Consider the following 12,712-nt stretch of genomic DNA (forward strand, 5'->3'; position numbering starts at 1 on the left):
AAGGGAGGAAAGCATGAAGAACAACACAGAACCTAAGATATCTCTTTAACCACACGTTTGCCATGCTAAGGCCCAACCCTTCCCTCTTTTCTCAGATATTTGTTACCTGCTTAGGCACATCAGGTTTACGAGAATCAGTTAACTGGATGGAACTGTAAAACTTCTGTCCTCATGACGAAAGTGTTCAAATATACATCTGAAAAAGAAGGACTGTATTGGAAGTTATATTTAAAAAAGAAAGGAAGTCAGAGGTGAGCATTTTACATCTCACAGCAGGTTAAAATAACTCTCTTGAAGAGACTCTCAGGTGACCTCTGGCTTCCATGGCATTTTCTTTGGCAAAAGGGAAACGCAAGCAGTATTCCATGTCTTATTCCATTTGCCTTGCATTTGAGGGGTGACCTTGTTTTACTGCTTCACTTTGGTCCCAGAGAAGCTGGACGTGGACTGAAGTAATATTATGATTCAGATGAATGACTAGTATTTCCTTCAAGCTGACTTCAGGGCAGAACCACTTTGTAAACATCACTTTGTAAACCACTTTGTAAACATCAGACTGGTCCAGTCACAATTCTGAAACTTGAAAAGCAAAATCATCACGTGCTGAATGTGGATATACATAATTGACAAGCCATGTGACTTGAGCAAGTTGCTTAAGCTCCCTAGGTTTTAATTTCTTCATATATAAAGTGGGTTAGTAGTTCCTCCAGTAACTAATTGAAGATTAAGTGACATAATGTTCCCAAAGCCGTTAGTATAGTATTTCCTCACTAGTGGTAGCAATTAGTATTCTTGATGAGTAGCATCATGGTATAATGATAAGAACATGGATTTCAGAGGCAAAAACTTCAATTTTCAGTCCTAGTCTCTTATGTTACCTTGAGCAACTTATTTAACCTTCTTGGATCACAGTCTATTCATCCACGAAACAAAAATTATAACATAGAATAAGATGACATGAAATGCTATGTGTAAAGGGTCTGGTTCAGAGAATATGTTCAATAAATGCCAGTTCCCTTCCCTTTTGCATTTAACCAGCTGCTCTTTAATGTCCCAGGAGGATTATTCCTTTAGTCAAAAAATGGTTATTTAGAGGAGGTTCTCTCCACCCGAATAAAACATTTGGGTTTTGAATCTGGCAAACTGAAGTACAGTTATCAGATAGCATTCTCAGGTAAATGTCCCCTTTTCATTGTGACTTTATATGGCTACCTTATATAGGGGCAGTCCCTTTTATTATTATTCTCTTTCTCAAATCCTTTTTATTATTTTTCTGGCACTGGTCAAAAGAAATACTTATTTTTTTGTTTATCTATTTGGAGAATAATTGGTGTTTCATATATTATATATATTCCTTAAATAAATGCATTCTACTTCTTTCCAAGAAAATAAAATGTCATTTGTAACCCATTTCTATTTGTCTTTGTACATCTGTGTCTAGACATATTGCAGAGAGTGACCTTATTTTGCATGCTGAAATAATAACTTTCCCTGATTCCCCAATTACTTGTATTTACCTTTGGAAATATTTTCCAGGGTGATGGACACTTTGGACCCACCATGACTAGAAAGACATAGGCTTTGAACTTATTTTAAGGTAGTACTGAGAAGTTTGTATTGAACTATTTATATACACTATTTTTGCCCATCTTATGATAAAAGGCATATTTACACCATAGAGTTGATGACAGTGAGTACTGAAGCATACAATTCTGGAACACAACAAAGCTAAAGAACCACATGGAAACTACATCCATAATTTTGATCTTATTAACCACCACCCCCTCCACCACACACACATTTATTCAGATACTGGAGTATATAGGGCACAAAGCCAAACCCACATGTACTGAGAAATAACTGTCCCATTTTCCTCACCAAAGGGAAACTCTGGCTCAATTCCTGATCTTAAAGTATAGACTAGCTTGAAGGACACCTCATCCCATCAGCAACCAGCAGGTGTGGAAGATGAGACAGTACCATTCTTAAGTAGTTATCTGGCTTCCCAGAGATTCTTCTGACAAAGAAAAAAAATCTGGAAAACATGCACTATTTTTCTCTCATCCAAACCTTTAGAAAATCCATAATTTTATAGTATTTTGGTGATCTGTAAATACTTTTGAAAAGGTTAATTACCTTATATTGTGACTCACCAAATTATCAGGGTCCATGATTTCTGATGGTTGCGCACATTTACATTTACTCCCTTAAGCAGGGAGTCCTAATGATTCAGTCATTCAACAGATAAGCACCTACTACATGTCAGGCACTGTGGTAGGCACTGGTGAGCACCACTTTTGCTGTCATGGATCCCCCTGTCACTAATGTTTAAAGGGACCAGGAAAGAAAAAAAGGACATGTCTTGGAATGTACTGCAATGTCTAAGAGCTTTTTAGTAATGTCGTCCATTGTTGAAATCATTGAAAATAGTATAATCCTTCAATCACTCTTAATATTTAAAAAGTTGCATATTTGTTATTTTATGAGAGTTATTAGTTATTGTGTAGAAGATGCCCCCAAGCTGTTGGAGGATGAATATATTATAGAACAAATGTTGGCAAAGTAGACAAATCTTTGGCATGGTATGTGAAGTGAAGGAGAGTCAGGTTAAAATAAAAATAAAAGAATCTAATAAATACAGGCTTGTTCAGTGGATGCTAAAATATTTGAAAAGAACCTTAGAAAAGGATTACTTTCTGCCAGATAAAATCAGTACATATACGGTACTGAATAGACAAATAGATCCAAAAAAGACTCATATGTGTGCCTGAATAACTGACCCATATTGAGTTATTAAAGGGAAAGTATAATGGTTGGTTAAGCCCTTCAATTATGTGACTGATAGGCTCTGTACCCTTTGAGATGCCACAGATTAGAGATTGGCAAACTAAGGCCCCACAACGCCAAATCTGGCCCATCACCTATTTTTGTATGACCCACAAGCTAAGAATGATTTTTAAATGTTATAATGATTGAAAAAATCAAAAAAAATATTTCATGACACAGGAAAATCCAAATTTCAGTGCAAATAAACTTTCATTGGAATACAGCCATGCTCATTTGTTTACATATTGTCTCTGGTTGCTTTTATGCTACAATGGCAGAGTGAGGTAGTTACAACAGAGACTATATGACTTGCAAAGCCAAAAATATGTGCTACCTGGTCATTTGCAGAGAATGTTTGCTGACGTCTGTCATAGACTGTCGTAGCTTTGAAGTTTCACAGAATTGGGTTCAAGTCCTCACTCTGCCTCAAGCAAATTACTTAACTTCTGTGAGCTTCAATTTTCCTAGAAAAGTGGAGATGTTAATAGTACACTCATGAGATAATAAATGTAAAAACATTGGCACAGTTCCTGTCATGCTTTAAGCATTCAGTAAACCTATTACAAATAATCTCTAGGTTTGAGACATATGTTGGGAAATACGGACCATGAAAGAGTCCTAGGTGGCAGTTCTGATGGTTTTATTTAGATACATCTGATCAGAAGCTCTACACTGAAATCTGGAAAACATCATTATTTGCTATTCTTACTTTTAGCCCAAATTTAGCATCAGGACCATGGTTTTAGTAGGCTGCTAATCTTCACAATGATCTCCATAAAGCATACTACTACAATGGTAATTTAATTTGTCAGGGATGATGATTATCATGTTAGTCTGGCTGGATGGGGTGAAAAAATAGCTGCTTTTAATTTTAGTTGGCACATTGGCAGTGTCAATTGAAAGTCTCCTCGTCAGTCTACCAGAGGGCTGAGGTTAAGTTATACACCTAAGAATAAGGTGGAAACAAGAATCTTACAGTTAGATAAAATGAAATGAGTGATAGGCCTCAGTATAATAATACATTGCTATATTTCAATAATTATTTCCACCATCATCACCTCCTCCTATAATCCCATAGAATTGAAAGAAAAAGATAAAATGATTCAAGATCATGCAAAGTGGTTTAAGCACATGAGGTTGAATAACATAGAACTTTTCTATTTGGCTTTATCTTAAAATCAGAAGAACAAGCCAAACTGATACATTGTAAAATACTCACCATAATCAAGTAGGCTTATAATTCATGAACCAAGTAACATGGAAATCCCATTGCAATTAATGGAAGAAGAAGAGGAAGAAGAGAAGAGGGAGGGGGAGAGGGAGGGGAGGTGGGAAGAAAAAAGAAGGGGAAAGAGAAGACAGGAGGGAAAAAGGAAGGAAGGAAAGAAGAAAGAAAGAAGACTGGCAACATCTGTTGGAGCAAAAGTATGGATATGTGAATATCCTTGTAAATTGCTGTTGGGAACGTGTTTCTTACCAAACATTTTAGAAAACAATCTAGTAATTGCTATTAAAATTTGAAATGCACATATATCTTTTGATCCAGAAATTGCAGTTTTGGAAATCTGTACTAGATAATAAAAGCACCAGTACATAGAATATGTCTATATGATATTTTTGAGGGATTATTTATAAAACAATAAAATCTGGAAACTACTTGAAAGTCTGATATATTGGATGAATAGTGACGTAGGACCTAGCCTGTGGAATATTAGGTAGTTATTTAAAACAATGAGCTGGATCTTTGCATGTCGATCAGGAAAGATGCCCATGCCTGCTTCGGCTCACCCTCCATGGGCTGCACCCACTGTCTAACCAGTCCTAATGAGATGAGCCTGGCACCTCAGTTGGAAATGCAGAAATCGCCCGCTTTCTGCATTTATCTTGCTGGAAGCTGCAGACCAGAGCTGTTCCTATTTGGCCATCTTGCCAGCCTCGCCTGGGAGATCTTATTTTTATTTAAAATACCTTTATTGTGAGTTGTATATGTCTGTAAGATCATAGAAAATTGTGTGGTAGCTAGTAAGTATGATGACCTTGCGGGGAATGAGACAGCAGGTACAAAGGTAAACTAGTAAGTTTTTCTTTATATGCCTCTATTTGACTATTACTCTGTTTATAAAGTGAGGTTTTATTCCTTTTGTAATTTTTAATAAAATTTGCTTTTTATTTGTGTTCCCATTTCCCTGATTACTAGTAAAGTTGAGCAAGTTTTCTTATATTTATTGGCTACTAATATATCTTCTTCTGTGAATTGCCTGATCATTGTTATTGCCCATTTTTCCATTAGATAGTTCATTAATTTGTAGGTGTTCCTGCATAGTAGGGATATTAAGCATCTGTTGGTCATATGTGTTGCAAATATCTTTTCATGTTAATTGATTCATTTTAGTTTTCATGTGATCAAATCAGTGAATCTTTGTGTGTAGCTCTTAAAACAGTAACTTACTCCTATATGTCCTGATGTACATAACATATTAAGTAAAATAAGGCAAGTTGCTGAATGATAGGTATAGTATGATCCTCTCTTCCTATTTTGAAAAATAGGGGAAAATATGTGTGTATATTTGCATATATTTGTATTAGCAAATATAAGGCTATGGAAAGATAAAAACTCAAACTCTTAACATTAACAGTGGGGTGAGATGGGAGGAGGCAATTTATTAACTTTTTCTTTACATGTCCTTTTATCATTTGACTTGTTACAATTTGAAAAACTATTGTAATGTTAAAAATTCCAGTAAAGAAAAAAAGTCTTAAAGAATAATATTGCTGTAATTTCATCATCCTCCTTGGAGGAGAATGTATATCACATAGGGCAAGAACCACCCTCTCACAGATTCCCCTTGGAATCACTAGAAGAGAAGTAATTGATTGGATATGTCCCATAACTTATGGTTGGGTGAGTAGCACAATCACTCAGATACATTCCCAGAGGTTGACACAATATCCAACCCCCTGTCTGACATACACACTATCTGACCTTGAAAACTCTTCTCAATGTTAAATAACACAAAGAGAAAAATGAAGGAAATGGAAGTAGATATTTGCAGACTGTAATGATAGTGCATTTTGCATGGTAATGAATAGGAGTGGGAGAGGGCTAAGGGGAGATGGAAGGAGTGGTAGCAATGTTTGCATTGCTTAGCACTTGCACCACATATAAAAATAGCTGGTTATGCCTTTGCATTCTAACCAAGTGTCGCATTTGTTCTGTGACCTTATATAAAACGTACTTTCCTGGGTGTGACTTAAGAATAGTACATGTCCCTATGTTGGAAACAGAATAGCAATGCCCTTTGAAAAGAATAGTAGTTGCATAATTTCTCAGAATTGGAAAGGACTTAGAATTGCTTTAGTTCGATCTGTCTTCTAATCCATGAGTTTTTAATGCAAATCTGGTACGGATGATCATCTAGTCTATGCATGAACTATTTCCAGTTAGAACTCTCTCCTTTAGAAAGCAGCTGTGATCATTGTTGGAATATTCTTCCTTTAATTGCTCTGAACAGTAATTGTTATAATACTCTTCTTTAATTACTCTGAATTTTACCTTTTTATAACCCCTATCCATTGATCCTTTTTCCTTGTGACTTCCCTTTAAAAATATGTGAAAATAGCTACTCTGTCTCCTAAGCCTTCCCCTCTAAAACTCTACATGGTACTCGTTCCTCAAAACTTTCCAATTATGTCATGATTTCTGAATTATCCACCATTCTACTACTTTCCTTAGTTTGGAAACTATTTAATTTGATTGAAAGGTAATATTCTGAAATAGATACACCTCTTCAGATGTCTGCCTGGTATAGAGTGCAGTTAAGATGATTGCCCTTGATTTGGATATTTTACTGGTCTCTCTGGTATCACTGTAACACTGGATTAACATTACTTTTTAAGCTAGGTTTCTCACATCCCGTGCTTATAGAATCGATTCCTTGCTTTTGTTTGTTTCTTTCTTTTTTTAACTTAGCTGCAGAGTTTCACACTCATCACTGTAAAATGTCATCTGGTTGGTTTAGGCTAACAATTCCAGGCTCTTGCATTATCTGTTTCTCTGAAGAATGGATCTGCTTCTTTAAGGCTTCAGCCCATGCCCAGAGGGAATGCAAAAAGCCAACAGCAAAAACAACAGGAGGAACTAGGCAGCCATAAGCAAGCATGAACTGGCCTTCATCTATGCTTATTCCTTGATCCATGTCAGTTTGGCCCCTGCCTCCCTTTTCTAACCCCCTGCTCATTCATCATTCTAGCTTCCTGTCAGCTCCAGTCTCATCTCTAGTTTTATCTTCTCAGCTTGTCTGCTTTGCTGCCTCCCAAGCCTATATGCTCAATTTATTGCTTGTCTCCTCTACCCTGTTCTGGCCTTGGGACCCTTTCCTCTGAACTAACCCTAAAAACTACCTTATGTTTCAGCCCAATCACTTCCCTAGCTCAACTCCCTTCTTGCTCTGACCTTGGAGTGCCAAACCTGGGAAAAATACTGTCAACATATAAATTAATAATTGTTCCCTATTGGGGTTCATCAACAAAAGTTATGTTCATGTCTTTCATGTTGTCACATAAAACATTGATAAGTAAGTTGAACACTGCGCCAAGGACGGAAAATCTGTACCACATTCCTTTTAGACTATCTGTCCTTGGGTTTCTATTTCTTTTTTTCTCTAAAGTTTAATGGATCTGATTTTTTTAATTGTACAGGGTTGCACTAACTAATACAATAGCCACTAGCCATATGCCTATATAAATTTAAGTTTCCTTTAATTAAAATTAAAAATTCAGTTCCTAAGATGTCATGTTTCAAGTAGCCACACAGTTCTAGTGGCTATCATAAATATATGATATAGATATAAAACATTTTCACCACCATAGAAAATTCTATTTGATTATGTCCAGCATAACCTTATATCAATATTGCAAGTTCTCTTCATTTTGCCATTGATTCATTAGTTAACTGTTTTGTTCAACTAGTCATGAATATGTCTATCTTTGCTTTACATTCTCACATTTTTCTATCTTGTCCAAGAGAATACCACGAAATCTTTTGCTGAAATAAAAATACATTGACTATAATAATATCCTGGTCTAATTGCTGAGAATCCTTTTTTTAATTTTTTTTTTTTTTAGGCAGGGTCTCCCTCCAGCCACCCAGACTGGAGTGCAGTGGCATGATCTCAGCTCACTGCAGCCTCAACTTCTCAGGCTCAGGCAATCCTCCCACCTCAGCCTCCTGAGTAGCTTGAAGGACAAGCATGTATCACCACTCCCAGCTAATCTTTTCTTTTGTATTTTTAGTAGAGACAGGATTTTGTCATGTTGCCCAGACTGGTTGAGAAACCCATTTATGAGGTGTTTATTGCCTTTTAACATATGACCCCAAAATGTAGTTGGTTAACACAATAATCTTCTCTTATACCTCATGTTTTCTATGGATCCGAAATTTGGGAGTGGCTTGACTCAGGGTCTGTCATGTAGTTACAGTCAAATGTTGTCTGGGAATGTTTTTATCTTAATGTTTCAATGGAGGTGAGAAATCTACTTCTAGAGTGGTTCACTCATGTGGCTAGCAAGCTGGTGCTGGCTCTTAGCATGGGCCTCAGTTCTTCTCCATGTAAGCATTAACACAGGTCTACTTTGGTGTCCTCAAGGCTTGGAGAGTGATTTCTCCTAAATCAAACTATCTGAAAGACCTAGCCAGAAGTTTCAGTTTCTTTTATGATCTAGCCTTACAAGTCAACACCATCACTTCCTCCATATTCTATTGGCCACAAAAAGCCAGTCCTGATTTGATGTAGGGGGAGACCACACAAAGTGAATAACATGATGACTGGTTCATTGGGGGTTACATCGAGGAGGTTACATTGCATTTGCTATCACTACTCAAAATAGGAAATGATAGTCAGGCATGGTGATGGGCACCTGTAATCCCAGCTACTTGGGAGGCTGAGGCAGGAGAATTGCTTAAACCCGGGAGGCAGTAGTTGCAGTGAGTGGAGATCACTCCACTGCACTCCAGCTTGGGTGACAGAGTGAGACTCTGTCTCAAAAACCAAAAACAAACAAACAAAAACAAAACAAAACGAAACAAAACAAAATCAAAATAGGAAATGAGCTAGTTTGCCATGGCTCATTATTAGTGAACCACTACTTGCTCCTGGGAAGCATATTTCAGGAGCCATCTGTATAATATTCTGCTACAATTTCCCCTAAAAGCAACATGAAATTTACTGATATGTACTGTCTGGAATCTTTTCTTCCTGTTTCAAAATTTGATTATTTTGGTCGAGGGAGTATTGGTGGTGGTATACGATTGGATGGAGAAGGCAGAGACTATTATTACCTTCTTCTGCATTCACTTTTGACTTTTTTGACTTGTAAAATAAGCATATATTTATTTTGTAAATTTTTCTAATTAAATAATATATGATATAATATGCTTTCTATCGTTATTACTTTCTCCTCCACAGTGTTGTGATCTGTAGTTAAGAAGTATTGCCCATATAGTTCTTGTCATCAGTCTGTAACATACACTCATAACAATATTAATTCTGTTTCCTCTTTCCATTTTACTGTCAATTGAAAGGATATCTATCCTGCTTAAGTGATATATTCCTTTCTACATAGATGGATAACTTCTTAATATTCAGTGCTATTCCTCCTTTGCTACCCTGGGCTTTTTCTCTTTTAAAAGTACATATTCTCTAGTTGTGGACTGCTAGTTGCAACTCCTACTTTGTCAAACCTTAGTGATTTATGGAGATTATACACACACAAACACATATTTCAAGTTTACTGTGTTCTCTAGATGTCGTGCATTCAGGGACAGATTTGAGTTTTGAGTCTGAAGCTTTTATAATTTGAGGAGCCCACATCAAAGTAAAGAATATAAAATTAACAATACAGAATTACTAGGGCCACTCCTAGGGCATTGGAAGTGCAAGTGAGAGGCCTTGAAGCTTAAGCTTCATTAGTGTCACAGTAAATAAATTCCCATGTGCATCTGCGCCAGGTGAGGAAGGATGGGTAGCCTGAAGTTGCTGGGCTGGGAATTCTTGGAAAAGGATGGTATGGCCTCCAAAGATAGGAAAGACTAAGGGAAAAAAAAAAAAAAAAAAAAAAAAGGAAGCCTCTTTCCAACTTCAGAAATCAATTTGACTTTTGGTCTTAATTTCCCTGTTTCAGTTGTCTTCATAAAACAATTGTCTTTTCTTTAGAGTAGCATTCCGGTTTTCAATAGCAAAGAGACCTGTGTTCAGCTACGCTCAGGTTTCCAGGGCCTCATTTTACAAACAAGCATAGCTCTAATCATGCTGAGCTTAAGAGCATTCCACGACAAGCAACAGAAGCTTTACGAACTATGGTCAGAAGGCACATTTAATGACCTCTAGCTTGAGAAACATTAGGTAGCTTGTTGCTTTGTCCCCAGAGAAGTGGCATGTAAGAAAAATCAAAAGTAATGGTGCCGGGAGTGTTACGAACTGTGGTGGAAATCCTACAGTTTGCAAAGGTGTCTCCAAAAAGAAGAAAGAAAACTCAAGAAGGTCCTTTAGCCTAGGGGTTCCCAAAAGTTTTCTCCTCCTACTAGGACTTCTTGAGGGTCTTTCAGAGAGGCTATCCAGCCACTCACAAGTATATTGGAAGATACTAGACCTGAAATGTTTGGAATCACAGATGTGGGACTCTTCTTTTCAAAAAGATTGCTAAATAACGTTATGTCACCATTCCCACTCAGGGCCCAGTAATGTACACAGCAAGCTTGTGCTAAGAGAAGAAGTAATTTTCATATATGAAGTGTCAAAGTAGAGGAAAACCAGTAAATGACAGACCTTTTTTGTATGCTTGAAAATTTTAATAAAGTGTTTTATGAGATTTTAAACAAGTTTAAATAAAATTTTTAAATAAGTGTCTATTAAGGTATATATTGCCAATCTTAAATGTGTAAATGAAAAAGAAGAAACAACCAAGAATATTTTGAATCTATATTTTTCATAATACACACATGCCCTCGAAGTATAATCTCTTCAGATTATGTGATTAACAACTTATATATCAAAATGAGTATGTGGTTCTTTGTATACAAAGATGGAAGTACTGACTTTGGAGTTGTTTTCCCAGTAAAAGGATGCGGGTTGGCAAGAGGGGAGCTGCTATTAAGGGCCAAAGAGCAGAGAGATGCATTCTGGTCCTCTAGGGTATCAAACCCATGCCCTTGGTACTATGTCCATGGTACTACTACCAACTGAGCTACTGTCTGTAACCTTGCCATGTAACATCTCAGTTCTGTTAAGCATTATTGCTCACAAACGCAGCCTCCTTCAAATCCTTACTGAATAAAGTTTGTTCTCAGCCCAAAAAAAAAAAAAAAAAAAAAAAAAAAAAAAAAAAAAAAAAAAAACCTCATGGGAAGGAATGGGAATATATTTTAATTTTTTAGCATTAAAAGTTGCTGTTTTACTTTCTGGAAGTTTCTTAGCTGGAAAACCATGATTTTGCTCTCTGAGGTGATCCACTTGGTGATATCTGCTTAAGCAGTCACTAGCTACTCTTAGGCAATGACTGGGTTCCATTTCTTTTTATAAATCCTGTTATTTCTGTTAGGAGGGCTTGAGGGCTGAAAGGGGAAGGGGGAACTGGATAGCTCAGGGGCCTAGCTAATGTCATCTGATCTCTCTTACCCCGAGGCTTTTTTGAATTTGGCTCCTCTTCACACAGTCTCAAAATATGCACCTCACTGGCCCTTCAACAGTCATTGACAAGTGGACTCTGGAGTCAGACTGCCTGAGTTGGAAGCCAGGCTCTTCCAATTACTAGCTGTGAGGCTTTAGGCAAGTTGCTTTATCTCTCTGTGCCTCAATTTCCTTGACTAAACACTTGGGGGCAATAATTTAAAACCTAGAATAAGTGTCAACAAAATTAAATGAGATAATACATGCAAAGCACTTAGTCTGGTGCATACAGTAAGCACTTAATCAATTTTAGCTATTAAAATATAACAACAATTAAAAGTTCCAAAGGGCTAATAGCCTTAAGATAACAGAATGGATTGGAGAAGAAGGGGATGATACAAATATGGGATATGTAATGTTGGCAGAGAGATTGTTTCAGGGTAAAACACAATCTGAGAAATTTCTAGACCAGCGACATATTAGGGTTATTTTCATGCAGTTTGAAGTCAGGAAAGAAAGACATAAATAAGAACATCTTGGAAGGAGGCAGGGAGATGATGGTTGATAGGGTGAAAGGAAAAGAAGTCCTGAAGTTGGAAAAGAAATGCCCTATTTCAAGGCTGTGCTCCTGTCACAGCCCCATGACTGGAGGCCATCTATTTGCCTTCTGTCCTGCTAGAGGAGCTGACCTTCCCCAGGCTGGTCACGAAAATTCCCATAATGCCAGCTTACAAGGTAAAGTTTCCATGCTTTTCCATGCCTCCTTTCCCCCTTGAAAATAACAATAAAGTTTAAAATTTGCAAGTTCTCTGTCAAGTTCTGGTCAAACACGTGGTTTCCAAGTGACTAGCCTCCCACAGAGCCTTGCAACTAGTTAGCCCAATGGTCTAGCCTGGATTGTTTTCCTGGCCTGGACTTGCCCCTCAGTCTAAAACAGTCTTTGCCATTAGGGGTCACGGGGCATTTTTCCCCACACCCCACCCCCACACCCCAGGTTCAGCAAATCGCGTTGTAAAAACAAACAAACAAACAAAAAACAAAACAAACAAACAAAAAAAAAGTCTTGACTAATGAACAGCCCTTCCCTGTAGCAAAGTTTCTCTTCAGAGTTCTTTTAAATGTTGTATTTTTTGATTCCGTGTCTTATTTCTAAAAACTAAATGTGTATGTAAAAGTGTAATTTTCTATTAACTAGTTCACCTGCCCTTCTCTAGTTAAGAAAT

This window comes from Macaca mulatta, chromosome X (genome assembly GCF_049350105.2).
Source record: "Macaca mulatta isolate MMU2019108-1 chromosome X, T2T-MMU8v2.0, whole genome shotgun sequence".
Lineage (NCBI taxonomy): Eukaryota > Metazoa > Chordata > Mammalia > Primates > Cercopithecidae > Macaca > Macaca mulatta.